Below are 16,339 nucleotides of genomic sequence, written 5' to 3'. Positions count from 1 at the left end.
AGACCTTGAATAAAAGGTTGAGTTCTTACCAAGATGAATAACACTCTGACTATCCAAAAATAGTAGATATTTATCCTGAAAAAAACCAAGCTCCTGCATGAATTTCTTCACCTATAACAACTCTTTGCATGCTTCGGTAATGGCAATGAATTCTACCTCTGTAGTAGACAAAGCTACAAACTTTTGTAGCTTGGACTGCTAAGTCATAGCCCCCCCTACAAATTTAATCAAATAGCCCGAAGTGGACCTCCTGAAATCAATGTCTCCGACCATATCTGAGTCTGAGTATCCCACCAAAGTAGGTTTATCACCACCAAAACAAAGCCTCATATCAACAGTACCATGAAGATACCTCAAAATCCATTTCACAACATTCCAATGCTCTCTACTTGGGTTTGACAAAAATCTACTAACTGTACCAACAACATGTTCTATATTTGGTCTTGTGCATACCATTGCATACATCAAACTTCCCACCGCAAATGCATAAGGAACCCGTTGCATATCTAATTTCTTAGCTTCATTTGATGGACTCTGTTTTTGAACTTAACTTAAAATGAGTAGCAAGAAGAGTGCTTACCACCTTAGCCTTTTCCATCTGGAATCTCTGCAACACTTTTTTGATGTAGTGTTCTTGTCACAGCCACAACTTCTTCTCTTTTCTGCCACGCGTGATTCTTATGCCAAGAATCTGTTTAGCAACTCCTATGCCCATGGCAAATGACTCACCCAATTGCTTCTTCAACCTGTCAATCTTGGAAACATTTTTCCCAACAATAAGCATGTCATCAACATACAATAACAAGATAATGAAGTCATCATCAGAAAAATTTCTAACAAAGACAATGGTCAGAAGTAGTCTTCCTGTAGCCTTGCTCACACATAACAGACTCAAACTTCTTGTACCATTGCCTAGGAGCCTGCTTCAAACCATATAGGCTCTTTCTTGTGGAAGCAATGACTTCCAAGATTATTTTGATGATGCCAATGAATCAAGAGTTAAGCAAGTTCCAAAGAATCAGGAGTCAAAAAGCTTCAAGAATCAATTTTCAAGATTCAAGATTCAAGAACAATCAAGTTTCAAGAATCAAGACTCAAGATTCAAAAATCAAGAGAAGACTCAATCAAGATAAGTACTAAAAAAGTTTTTCAAAACATTGAGTAGCACAAGAATTTTTCACAAAATCTTTTACCAAAGAGTTTTACTCTCTGGTAATCGATTACCAGAAGGTAGTAATCGATTACCAGTAGCCAACATTGTTTTTCAAACTGATTTACAAAGCTGTAATCGATTACCATGAGCATGTAATCGATTACCAATGTTTTAAAATATTAGATTTCAAATTTCATGAGTCACAACTAGTGATAAAACATTTTCAAATCATTTTCAAACTTGTGTAATCGATTACACAATACTTGTAATAGATTACCAGAGTTTCTAAATGTTTGGATTTTCAAATTTAAACATGAAGAGTCACATCTGTTGATGTGTAATCGATTACACTATGATGGTAATCGATTACCAGTGACTGATTTCGAAAAATAAATTACCAAAAGTCACAATTCTTAAGGTGACTTGTTTTTGAAGATTTTTCAAAAGTCACAACCTTTAAAGTGACTAGTTTTTCAAAAAAGTCACAACTTTTAAAGTGACTAGTTTTAAAGAAATTGCCAAGAGTCACAAACTTTAACTTGAGTCATCCAATGGTTATAAATATGTGACCATAGCACGAATTTCATATACAATACAGAAAAGATTGATTCCTTTCATGATTAACAGATTTCTTTCATAGAGTTTTTATTCAATACTTTATCTTCCATGAAAAGTTTATTGTTCAAAAACTTGTGCTACTCTTCTTCTTCATTCACTTTTTTCTCTTGCCAAAAGATTCAAAGGACTAACCGCCTGAGATATCTTCTGTTTCTTACAAAAGATTTCAAAGGACTAACCGCCCGAGATATCTTTTTTCTTTTCCCTTTATACAAAAGATTTCAAAGGACTAACCGCCTGAGATATCTTTTATATCCCCCTCACAAAGAATTCAAGGGACTAACCGCCTAAGAATTCTTTGTCCTAACACATTGAAGGGTACATCCTTTGTGGTACAAGTAGAGGGTACATTTACTTGGGTTGTTATACTGAGAACAAGAGAGGGTACATCTCTTGTGGATCAGTTCAAGTGGAGGGTACATCCACTTGGTTGTTCAAAGAGAACAAGGGAGGGTACATCCCTTGTGGATCTTTGGCTTGTAAAGGATTTTACAAGGTTGAAAGAAATCTCAAGAACCGTTAGTTTCTTGGGGACTGGATGTAGACACGAGTTGTTGCCAAACCAGTATAAATCTTGTGTTTGTCTTCTTCTTACCTACACCCTTTAATTTCCGCTGTGTACTTTTAATAGCCGCTTTTACTTTTGGTTAAGTTATTGTTTATGTTCTTTGCTTTCTTAACTTAGTAGCAAAAGCCTAGTTAAATCTAGTAACATTAAGAAGGATAAATTTTTTAATTAGTCAAGACACATTAATAATTAATTCAACCCCCCCTTCTTAATTATTCCGAGGCCACTTGATCCAACATTTCTCAGTCTACACACATAGTCTTCTTTCCCTTCAACATGAAAACCATCAGGTTACTTCATCTAGATCTCTTCCTCCAAATCACCATGAAGGAAAGTAGTTTTTACATCTATTTGCTCTACCTCCAAATCAAGAGTAGAAGCCAAACTTAACACGGTTCTAATGGATGACATTTTCACCATAGGAGAAAAGATCTCATTAAAATGAACACCCTTCCTTTGACTATAGCCCTTCACCACTAATCTTGCTTTGTACCTCAGAGATGTAGAGTTACTCTCATGCTTCACCCTATAGATCCACCTATTATCCAAGGCCCTCTTACCTTTAGGTAATTTCACTAAATCAAAAGTGTGATTATTGTGTATGGATTTCATCTCATCCTTCATTGCATCCAACCACTTTCTCTTTTCTTCACTTTCCATGGCCTCTCTAAAGCACTCAGGTTCTCCATCATCTGTTAGGATCACATACTCATTTAGAGAATACCACTTAGAAGGTTGTCTCTCCCTGTTGGACCTCCTGACTTGAACTTGAGGTGGTTCGACAGCATCACCAAGATTTTCATCTTGTGACATCTCATGCTCCTCCTCCTCCTCCTCATCATCAGCAGGAACATCTACTTCATCTCCAGGTTACTAGGCATCAACATCATTCTGAACATCAATATTCAAATTCTGAATAGGTGGCTGAACTGGTTGAAAATCAGTCACACTGTTGTCTTCCTTGGGTGTAGAATTCTCCACCTTATCAATGTCTTCAATGGTTTGGTCTTCCATGAATTTCACATCATGGCTTCTAACAAGCATCTTCTCAACAGGATCATAGAACTTGTAACCAAATTCATTCTCACCATAACCAATGAAGATGCACTGCTTTGACTTTGCATCCGACTTGGACCTTTCATCCTTTGGAACATGCACAAAAGCCTTGCAGCCAAAAACTCCTAAGTGATCATACTTCACATTCTTGCCAGACCAAATTTTGTTTGGCACCTCACTACTCAAAACAACGACAGGACTAAGATTGATAACATGCAACACTGTGTACAATGCCTCACCCCAGAAGTGCTTAGGTAACTTTGCTTCAGAGAGCATACATCTCACTCTCTCAATCAATGTCTTGTTCATCCTCTCTGCCAAACCATTCAGTTGAGGAGTTTTAGGGGGAGTTTTCTCATGAGCAATACCATGCTGCTTGCAGTAGACATCAAATGGTCCACAATACTCACCATCATTGTTCGTACGAATGCGTTTTAACTTCTTACTTGACTGTCTATCAACTAAGACATGAAACTCCTTGAACTTCTCAAGAACTTGATCTTTTATCTTCAAAACATAGACCCAAAGTTTCTTGGAACAATCATCAATGAAGGTAACAAAATATAGTGCACTACTAAAGGATTTCACCTTCAAAGGGCCACAAACATCTTAATGCACCAATTCAAGCAACTCAAATTTTCTGGAGGGAGGATACTTCTTGAAGGATACTCTAGTTTGCTTATCAACCATGTAATGAGATCATTTCTCCAAATCTACATTTTTTAATCCTGGAAGCGTATCCTTCTTGGCTAAACAATTCAGCCCCTTCTCATCGATATGACTAAGCCTTCGGTGCCACAAAGATGCCTCCATATCCATAACATTCACACTGTCTCTAGCAACCAAAGCTTTCGTCCAATACAACTTTGAAATTTTCTCCCCCTTGACCACAACCAGGTTACCCTTGGTGAGTTTCCACTTTCCAGAACCAAAGTGGTTATCATAACCAGCATCATCAAGTACCTGCACATAGATCAAATTAAAGCGGACATCTGGAGCATGTTTCACTCCTCTAAGTAGCAACTGCATTCCCATGTTGGTTTGCAAACAAACATCACCAACACCAATCACCTTGGACATGCCATCATTAGCCATCTTCAAGACTCCAAAATCACCTGGAGTGTAAGATGTGAAGAACTCCTTCCTGACTGTAACGTGTAGTGTAGCACCACTATCAAATATCCACATGCTCTCATAAGATACAAGATTAAGTGAATCAGGATCATGGAGAATAACAAGATCATCATTGGTAGTAGTAGTCACATAGTCATCATCATGATCCTTCTCTTTTTGCTTACCCTTCTTGTCTTTATTCTTCTTCTTCCATAGAAAACAATTCCTCTGGATATTCCCTATTATGTGACAATAATGGCACTCAACATTCTTGTATCGAGACCTGAACTTGCTTTTGCTCTTGTCTCTATCACCCTTCATATGTGCCTCCATCGTTCAAGCAAGTAGAAAAATAGCCCTTTAATCAAAGAGCTCTGATACCACTCTGATGAGGGAAATAGGTCATCACAATAACAAACTCTATAACAGAGTAATAAGCAGTGAAAATAAATTCCTTCAAACTTGCAAGAACTTGTGAGGAGCACCAATAAAGTATAGAGCACAAGATATAAATTAAAGAAAACAGAGACACAATTTGTTTAACGTGGAAAATCCCTCAATACAAGGGTAAAAACCACGGGTCTTCCAGACCAAAGAAATAACTCCACTATAATCAATAAAGATACAAGATAGCCTCCCACAAGTGCATTAAAACATGCTACAAACAACCAAATCAAAACAGACCCCCAATTGGTACAATAGAGACAAGAAGATGAACCTCAAAATATAAAGTACAAAATGTGAAACACTTATCTCTCTCTCTCCAGATATCTATTTCACGATCTAACCGGCCAATTTGAATTATCACGTGTTTAGAACCAGCTTTCCAAAAATCAGCTCGATCCAACGGTGAATGAATCCGTAGTTTCAATCTGAAAAATGCTCTCTGATGGGTATGCGAAAATCACAATGATTTTCCCTCTCTGATTATTGGAGTACAAGTGTGAGGATAAGTCCCACATTGAGTAAAAGTGGAAAAGTTGAGCACCATATAAGTGAGGAGAAGACCATAAACCCGAGCCTCAAGGTTTTGGGTTAAAGTGTGGCGTCTAATTCCCTTATGTGGTTGCTCATGACTCATTGGTATAAATCTCCCCGGTGTTTACTCCCCTTGAATCAAATGATATTTGGTTGTGATCTTGAATCAAACGAAACTATTGATACCTATAAGTGAGTCTTGCAAAAAAATTTGGTAGCAATGTGCAACAAGCATCTAAAAGTTGTTGTGACAAATTGTGATAATGTAATGAGAAAAACAATAAAGCAAGTTTTTCCAAATGCAACTCACAAACTATGTGCCTTGCACTTGTGCAAGAATGCTCATTAGAATGTGGAGGTTTTAGAATTTTTAACTGATTTCAAAAGAGCAATGTATGCTAATGTTACACCGAAAAAATTTGAAACATTAGGGGAACACATGGTTGTAAAACATTAGCTTGGAGGAAATAACTGGGTTTCCTAAAGCTATGAGAAAAGGTTTATGTGGGCAATGACTTATCTTTGTGATAAATTTTTTGCTAGCATGAGGACTACTTCTTTTTCTGAAAGTGTCAGTTCTAGTCTAAATAGGTATATTAAGAGGACAAGTATAGTTGTGGGTTTGTTGTCTAGGTTTGAGCATATTCTTAGAGATTATAGGTATAATAAGTTGAGTTCAAACTTCAAATCATTTTATATAGAACTTGTGTTAACTACTTGTATCAAGAAGATCAAGCAACATGCCTTAAAGATTTTTACCCAGGATATTTTTAAAAATGATGAGAACACAGATTGAAACTCTGGAGCATTGAATGTGATTGACAAATGTGAATGTGGACAAAGTGATATTTAAGATGGACAAATTTGGTCAGCGTCATAGTCAACATGAAATTGTATATGACAAATCTAAATCTAAATTTGCATGTGATTGTATGTTGTATGAATTTAAGGGCATTCCATGTTGCCATATAATATGTGTTATGCGGCTTCAACATTTGAATTCTTTTCCTACAAGTTTGATTTGCAACAGGTGGTTGAAGAATGCTAAAAACTAATTTATTTCATGCTATCAGCTAGTGAACATGAATAATGACATGATGATTATGGCTCGGTTTGGGGCCTTAGCTACCTCTTGTAATAAACTTTGACACATTGTTGTCAAGAAGCATAAGAATTTAATTCTGTTAGAGATGAAATTCTGAAGCTAATTGATAAGTTACAAAATCAAGGAGGTATGCATACTAGTGAAAGTCTTCCCAAAAATGATTAATGTGATCCAAATGTAGTAAAGGTAAATACAAAAGGTGCTACATGGAAGAAAACTCACAAGAAAAATTCTAATGTTTTAATTGTAAACAATCTAGTCACAAAAAAACTGTCTTGACTTTGTTCCTATGAATGATGAATTTGGAGTTACTGATTATTCATGTGGTTTGGAGTCTCATGATATTAGAAGTGTAATTTCCTATAATTATTAAACTAAATCAATTGATAGTCCTTTCTTTGAATTTCATGACTTTAATAATTAATCAATTATGTTTTGCAGGACAAAGAACAAAATTCAGTTGATGAAAGTAACGGCTAGGACGGGACACATACACAACAAAGTGTAGGATCTGGTAATGTAATGTGATAGTTTTTGAGAAAATTAATTTAAAGTGTATGAGTTCCATATCTTTAATGATTTATGAACTATGTTTGTAGGACAAAGGATAGAAGTCAATTGATGAAAGTAACAGTCAAGACGGGACACGTACACAACAAAGTATAGGACCTGATAATGTAATGTGATAGTTTTTGAGATATGTAATTTGATGTGCATGAGTTCCATGATTTTAATGTTTCTATCAATTATGTTTTGTAGGAAAAAGAACAGAAGTTAGTTGATGAAAGTAGCAATCAAGATATGACAAATACACAACAAAATGCACAAACAAAAAAAATGTAATGTGACAGTTTTTTAGAATTATAATTTGAAGTACATGAGTTTCATGAATTGTTGGTTCCCTATTTGCAATATTTGTTGAATTTATTATCATTTTTTTTGCAGAAACAAAAAGAAATTGGTAATCATTCAAAGGTAGAATATAAAAGACAATGATACTCTAGTCAAAATTTGAAGCAGAACTCTGTAAGTTAGTGTTCACTACTATAAATAAAAGTATTAAAGATGCTTTAATATTTGGATATGTTTGTATTTGGTTTGAAATGATAACTTTAATAATTTCAAACACTTAAAGTTGGTGGTTTTATTAAAATAAAACATTTGAAGTTGAATTGCTCTGCAAAAAAAAAATCAAACAATGACTATGTAAGAAAATTTCTATTAGTTTGTAGTAAATGTATTCAATGATTTATGTTTATATTTTGGATATTGAGTATCACTTTTGTGTGTAATTGTTAAAGGAAATTAGTTTTATTACTTCTTTTGATGTTAATATTCAACAAAGGTTACATATGTTACCCCCTCTGCATTATCTAACATTTAATGATTCCATGTCATCATTAGGGATGTCTTTACCTTCATATGGATCAATTCCTATATGCCCACAATTTCCCCAAGTCCCAATTTTTCGAATGCCAAATGTAATGCGGGTGACTATGGTTTGTTCATTCTTCTAATTTGATTGTAAAATTGTTTAATTCCATAGATAATGTCATGAAAGTTTTAATTGTTTATTGTTTCAAAATTATGGTGTTCTTAATAACATTAATGATGGTTCTCGGTAGTACAATTTACTTCAAAATGTCACTATTAGAAAATATGCTTTCTATATCGGTTATTTATGACTTTCAACATCGGTTTTTGAGCCGATGTTGAAAGTACCGACGTTGATAGTATTATCGTTAACATCGGATGTTAACATAAAATTACCAACATCGGTTATATAAATAACCGATGTTGGTAATATGAATTACACCCGAAAAATATATATTAATGTTGAAAGTTAACATCGGTTTTCTGTAAAAAAAAAACCGATGTTAACGAATGTGTTAATGTTGACAGTTAACATCGGTTTTTCCAAAAAATCGATGTTAACGTTCTCGATATTAACATTGATTTTTTCCAAAAAACCGATGTTAACTGTTAACATTAACACATTCGTTAACTCCGATTGATTAGTAATTAAATATTTGTTCCGATTAAATTAGAAATATTTATTTTAAAAGATAAATACAATATATAAAATAAAAAAATTATATAAATATACATATTCTAATTTATGTGAATAGTATTTTTTACATATATTAAAATTAAGATATTTTTATTATTTATTAGAATAGTATTTTTTATTTATATTTAAATTTATTTAATCAAGTTGTTATTTTTTAAAAGAATTAAATTATATAGTAAATAGATATACTTAAATAAAATGAGAATATTTTCTATTTTTAAAATATTTATGTAATTTATTGACACTATTTTTTATCTATATTACAATAAATAACATGAATTTCTTAATAGAGATAAAAAATGTTATCACTAAATCATAAATATTATTTTAAAAGATAAATATAATATATAAAATAAAAAAACTTATATAAATATACATATTCTAATTTATGTGGATAATATTTTTTACATATATTAAGATTAACATATTTTTATTATTTAGTATAATAGTATCTTTTATTTATATTTAACTTTATTTAATCATGTAGTTATTTTTTAAAAGAATTAAATTACATAGTAAATAAATGTACTTAAATAAAATGAGAATATTTTCTATTTTTAAAATATTTATTTATGTAAATTATTGATAATATTTTTTATCTATATTACAATAAATAACATGAATTTCAAAATAGAGATAAGAAAATATTGTCACTAAATCAGAAACATTGCTTTAAAAGATAAATATAATATATAAAATAAAAAAACTTATATAAATATACATATTCTCATTTAGGTGAATAATATTTTTTACATATATTAAGAGTAAGATATTTTTATTATTTATTAGAATATTATTTTTTTATTTATATTTAACTTTATTTAATCAAGTGGTTAATTTTTTTAAAGAATTAAATTATATAGTAAATAAATGTACTTCAATAAAATCATAATATTTTTTATTATTAAAATATTTATTTATGTAATTTATTTACAATATTTTTATCTATATTACAATAAATAATATAAATTTCTTAATATAGATAAAAAAATGTTGTCACTAAATCATAAATGTTATTCTAAAGGATAAATATAATATATAAAATAAAAAACTTATATAAATATACATATTCTAATTTATGTGAATAATAGTTTTTACATATATTAAGAGTAAGATATTTTTATTATTTATTAGAATAGTATTTTTTATTTATATTTAACTTTATCTAATCAAGTGGTTAATTTTTTAAAGAATTAAATTATATAGTAAATAAATGTACTTAAATAAAATGAGAATATTTTCTATTTTTAAAATATTTATTTATGTAATTTTTTTTATCTACATTACAATAAATAACATGAATTTCTTAATATAGATAAAAAAAATGTTGTCATTAAATCAGAAATATTATTTTAAAAGATAAATATAATATATAAAATAAAAAAAATATATAAATATAAATATTCTAATTTATGTGAAAATAGAATTTAATCTTATATGTTATATTTTAAGATATAATTAATAACGCAATATATGATTTTTTTAAATATAAATAATTAAAAAAAATTATATTAACATCGGTTATTTGAAAATCGATGCCGTTAAGCACTTACAACATCGGTTTTCAAATAACCGATGTTAAAACTGAATTATTTTAACATCGGTTATTTAAAAACGAATGTCATTGAACACTTACAACATCGGTCTTCAAATAACCGATGTTAAAATCACACTAAATTCAGTTTTAATATCAGTTATTTGAAATCGATGTTGTAAGTGTTCAATGACATCGGTTTTTAAATAACCAATGTTAATAGGACGATGTTAAAACTCATTTTTTTTAATAGTGTATCATGAATGGTGTGAAAGTTGAACTATTAAGTTAGGTTCATCTAAGTTTTGTTTTTTAGAATTTATTTTGAATTTGCATTGTCTAAAAGTGGTAGATATTATGTTTAATGTAGGTGGAAACCGTGGTTGAATGTTGTTAATTAATGAAAAAGTTGACATCTTTTTATATAATTATATTTAGATACTTGATTTGTTTGTTGGTTTGTAGCTTATAAATTATTTTTGTTTCTTGAAATAAATAAAGTTAAAAAAATTGGTCTTGCTTTGGTCTTAATGTAAGATTATTATTTTCATGTATTTTAGGTTGTGAGGACTCGACTTATTGCGAAGTAATTTGCACACATCAAAAAGTGATGATTTTCAGTAATGATAAAAGATTTAACTATTTGTATTAAATCTTGTTTTTTTGATTTATTAGTTGTATTAGAAAGTTTATGTCCTTAGATAAATACTTAAATGATTGACCAAATTAGTAGTTGATTTTAAAATATATAGTAACTTATGATATTTCCTCTATCTCTTGTTCATGATTTAGTAGAACCAATTTCATTTTTTTTTAAAATAGTTCTTTGGTGACAATTTTTAAAATCTTTAGAAATTTTCAGTAAAATACACATTAATGAATTATAAAATACAAATTATTCACATGATATAATTTTTTTATTATATATTTTGTCCAATCGAAATCAAAGTTTATTTTATACAATTAATATATATATTTAATTGGATAACTAATATTAAATCAAATGAATGTAAACACAATAGCAATTATTTTAGTATATGTTAATATATATAATTGTTTATGTAAAACTTAATACCAGACATGACTTGTCGGTAGATTCCTTAATAAATCATCTTTTTGTCAACGTTTGAATAGTAAGTCGTTTGGTTTTTATTTTTTTTAAATAAAGGAAATTTAAAAAAAAATTGTCAGTAAGTGAATCGAACCCGTCATCTAGGGTAACTAATGCTTGATACCTTGAGTTATTATTACAAAATCTTTTCATCAAAATATATAATAAAAATATTTACCAAAAAAATATAAACATGTCTACTTTTATCGTTTAGTAATTATTGTATACTTCAATAAATAGCTTTACAAAACACTTAAAGATATGCTTAACTTATTTTAGTTAGTTTTTAAATTATTTTTTTAATTTCTTGGTGAGAATCATGTTTAACATTAGTAATGTTTATTAAATAAGTTTTTTTTTAGTAATTTAACATTTTTTAGATGTTATTTGAAGTAATATTTTTTAAATGTAAGTTTTTATCTTTTTTTTTTCTTTCAATTTTTATTTAGGTTTAATTACTCATTTAGTCCCTATAATTTTCCAACTTACCCATTTTAGTCCTTATAGTTAATAAGTGGTTTTTTTAGTCCTGTAGTTTACCATTTAAGTCTCTACCGTTAAAATTGTTGTTCAACACCGTTAAATTATTATTGTCAGCGGTCTTTCCCCGTAACTCCCTCTCTTCCGGGAGACCCCCGCCTTCCACAACGGCGAGGACTGCGGCTCCTCTCCCTCCGCTACCATTAACGTAGCCATGACTCTTGACACCAACAATAATTTAACGGTGTTAAATAATTTTAACGGTAGAGACTTATTAGAAATTAAATAGTAAACTACATAGACTAAAAAAACCACTTATTAACTATAGGGACTAAAATAAATAAATTTGAAAACTATAAATACTAAATGGATAATTAAATCTTTTATTTATTTATTCTCTCTTCACATTTAAAATATTTATTAAATGCTCTTTATACTCTTTTCTACATTAGTTGAGATTATACTACGTTTTTATTTTCTTCTCTTCCACTATTTAGGTTAGGTTTTATCATCTATACATTTTTTTTTATAAAGCAAAATTTCTTATGTTTACCATTTTATTACATAAGATAATATATAATCATAGAGAGTACATTTTTTTTTATTTGGATATTAGATGTTGTGCAGTTTATTTCAACAATTATATTATTTATAATATTAATTTGTTTATGATATACTGTTGATAAATATAAAAGGATAGAGACAGAATTTTGTATGGTCCTCTCTGTCATCCATTAAAAGGACAAAAATAGACTATTTTTTATGTTCTTTCAAAATTAATATACTTAAATGAACTTTGAAGATACTATGAGAAAAAATTGAACTAACTAAAAAGGTCAAATACAAACTTTCAATTATTTTTTAGCTTTCAACTATTAGGTTCTTTTACCAAACATCTTGCACTATCATCTTAGCTAGATTTTAGCTTGTTTACTTGCCAAAATCTTGTTTGACGTTATTAGTAATGTTTGGTGGATATAATAAACATGCATATAAAATTATAATTAATATTATTGTTACTATTAATTACTGAGTTTAAAAGAATAACAAATTACTCCATATATTTTTTTTAAACAGGCATATATAATTATAATAAACATGCATATATAATTATAATTAATTTTTAATATTCTTCCAAAATTACCAATATTTTTTTTAAAATTCATGAGAAAGAGAAAGAGATTATATAATTAATTAGAAAAATGATTTTTTTTATAATTTTAATTAAATACAAAGTTTGAAAGAGTAAGAGAACTCTTGTTAAGGTAATTTTAGACAAAAAGGCTTCAAGTACATCAAAAAGTAAATTAAAACGTATTTTTAAGTTATTAAGTATAATCTAATCATCGATTATATGAACATAATTTTTTAATTTGTATCACTGACATAACTAGTATGTTAAATCTTAATTAAAATACTGTGTACATCATTCATTAAAATACAAATTCAAATATGTTATAAATATAAAAAAAGAAAAACAAATGTTTCAAGCTTAATAAGATTTAACATACTGGTTAAGTTTGTAATACATATTAAACAATTATGTTCATGCATAGTTGTTGTTTAGATTAGACTTAATAAATTAAAAAACCCTTTTAATTTCCTTTTTGATGTACTTGAAGTCTTTTTTCCGAAAATACACTTAATAAAGTTCTGTTATTCTTTCAAACTTTGTATTTAATTAAAATTATAAAAAAAATCCTTTTTTTTCTAATTAAAGAGATAATCTCTTTCTCTGTCTCATAAGTTTAAAAAAATATTGGTAATTTTGAAAGAATATTACAAATTATTGACAAATTTAAAATTACTAGCAACGTAAGATGTTACTTAGTGTGAGATAGATGGAGTAACTTGTTATTCTTTTAAATTCAATACTTAATAGTAACAAAAATATTCATTATAATTATATATTCATGTTTATTATATTCACCAAACATTACTAATAAGGTCAAACAAGATTTTTAGCAAGTAAATAAGCTAAAAGCTAATTAAGATGATACTGTAAGATGTTTGGTAAAAGTATAGCTGAAAGTTAAAACTAGTGAAAAGCTTGTATTTGGTTGTTGTTAACCTAGCCTTTGGAAACCTTGTCCCAATATTATTTAGTTAATTTGAGGTCTGTCATTTCCATCCTTTTATTATGCTCAATGTTCTGTTTTATTGCATTCCATTTGTGTTGTGCCATGTCTATTCTATTCTTTTGTTACATTTTATGGTTCTGGGTAGTGGTCTCGATGTTGTTCACTCCACAAGCACACTATTTCCCCATTTTTTTTGTCTAATTTTTTGTGGTTCGATTTTTGGGACAGGCTAAGGGCGCTACTGAACGTTACGGTGCTTTGCCCATGCAAGGGTTGCAACAATAGGATTCACATGGGAGTGTTGGAGAATGAAGGTGTCATTTTTATCTTTTCTTTCCTTTTTTTTTGGTCTGCTTTTTTGTGGCTTTGATGTTTTCCAAGGATATTCCAGGGATATAGGTTTTCACAGTTTTCCTTCTTCTGTTGTTATCTTTCTCTCTTGAACTACAATGTGGAACATCTATGTTCCCACTAAAAGGTACTTGCTTTCTACCTCCTTATTCTTTCTTTTTCCTGTGAACCTCCCATATATTGTACTTAAAACCGAAATATTGTGATATGTGTTTATTTTGTGAATGTGGTCAGTGTTTGAATGCACGGGCAAACAGATGTTCCATGAATCAGTGTTTGAATGCAAGGGAACTACACATCATCTATCACAGTTAAGGCAATTCTCACATTTGGAGAAACGAAAGTGCTCAATGTATCAGTCATTTGTTTTCCTGTCATGGAACCATTTTATTCTTTTGTTTGATTGTTTAATTTTTGTGTACTGTGTTGTGTTCTGAGTGATGTTTCCTCTGAAAGGTGCTTCTTGCATTTGATTATTTTCCACCGTAACTGTAAATGAATGTGAGAAGGAGTAAATTGTTTTACTTTGTGTGGTTCAATCTCCTGCTTATTTGTGTTTGTTATTGATCACCCAACTATTCTATTATTATAATTTTGTCCTTTATGATGGTTTAATTCAAATACCAGTGGCTGCTTATTCTTTGCTTGGTCTGTTCTATTTCATGTCACATTGATGTTAGTTTAAATCCAAATGGATATCAACACTATTATGCCACCATTGTCTGATTATTAGTTGCAGGCCAAATGTTATATAAACCTTATTCAAGATCCAAATTTATTGTACAATGCATTTCCTAATTAAACTAATTGATTGTTTTTTGTTTTCCTATTTTACACGGTTGCAGGGTTCCGACTAGACATTTCCTGTGCAGGTAATTCATCTATCCACCATCTTATTAAAATATGATATATATATATATATATATATATATATATATATATATATATATATATATATATATATATATATATATATATATATATATATATATATATATATATATACATTCTTGATTTTTATGTGTCATTTCTTTATTTTGGAGTGGATTCTGGGTAGCTTTTCTTGAGAAAATCTTGCTGGACTTTGACATTGATTGATAGGCATTCATTGGAAGACAACACACCCTATTCCTGACTACATTTATAGTTTAGTCCAGCCGTAGCAGTTCATGGTTATCATTATTCTAGATATCAGAATCTGTTTAATAAATGTTCTGGATGATTGTTGGCGTTATATTTCCCTATGGTGCCATACAATCTATCTAATCATGGTCGATTTCCTAGGAAATGTGATAATTATCATGCATTAATATTCACTAATATACATAATTGATTATATGTGTTGTGCTAGATAAAAATGGATCCCCATCTCAGTCTACACATGAATGGGCCACAAACAGCCATGGATATACATAATTGTACAATATCTATATTGAACTTCTTACATTTTTAAATTGCTTAATTACATGCATTCAGCTAATTTAATTTATATGAATTTGTCATTTATAGATTACTCATTCAGCAACCCAACAATAGACGACGCTGATGATTATCATCAATGTTTTCCAGACAAACGTCTTGCCATTTCCACCATATCCATACAGGAAGTTAACTCCTCCTGATTGAGTGTTAACAACGCGGATAATGGTATCAACAATAGCCTTTTTCTCAATTACATACATTCACCTAATTTAATTTATATGAATTTGCTATTTATAGATTACTCATTCAACAACCCAACAATAGACGACGCTGATCATTATCATTAATGTTTTCCAGAAAAACTTCTTCCCATTTCCTGCATATCCATACAGGAAGTTAACTCCCCCTGATTGAGTGTCAACAACACGGATAATGGTATCAACAATAGCCTTTTGCTCAATTACATACATTCAGCTACTTTAATTTATATAAATTTTCCATTTATAGATTACTCATTCAACAACCCAACAATAGACGATGCTGATGATTATCATCAATGTTTTCCAGACAAACGTCTTGCCATTTCCATCATATCCATACAGGAAGTTAACTCCCCCTGATTGACTTACATATCGATACATTATGAATTAGTAATAGATGAAGGTGATGATTATGATGAACAGAACATTCTAGGCACA

The sequence above is a fragment of the Glycine max genome, chromosome 12 (genome assembly GCF_000004515.6).
Source record: "Glycine max cultivar Williams 82 chromosome 12, Glycine_max_v4.0, whole genome shotgun sequence".
Taxonomy (NCBI): Eukaryota; Viridiplantae; Streptophyta; class Magnoliopsida; order Fabales; family Fabaceae; genus Glycine; species Glycine max.
Note: the sequence above shows the minus strand (reverse complement) of the source record.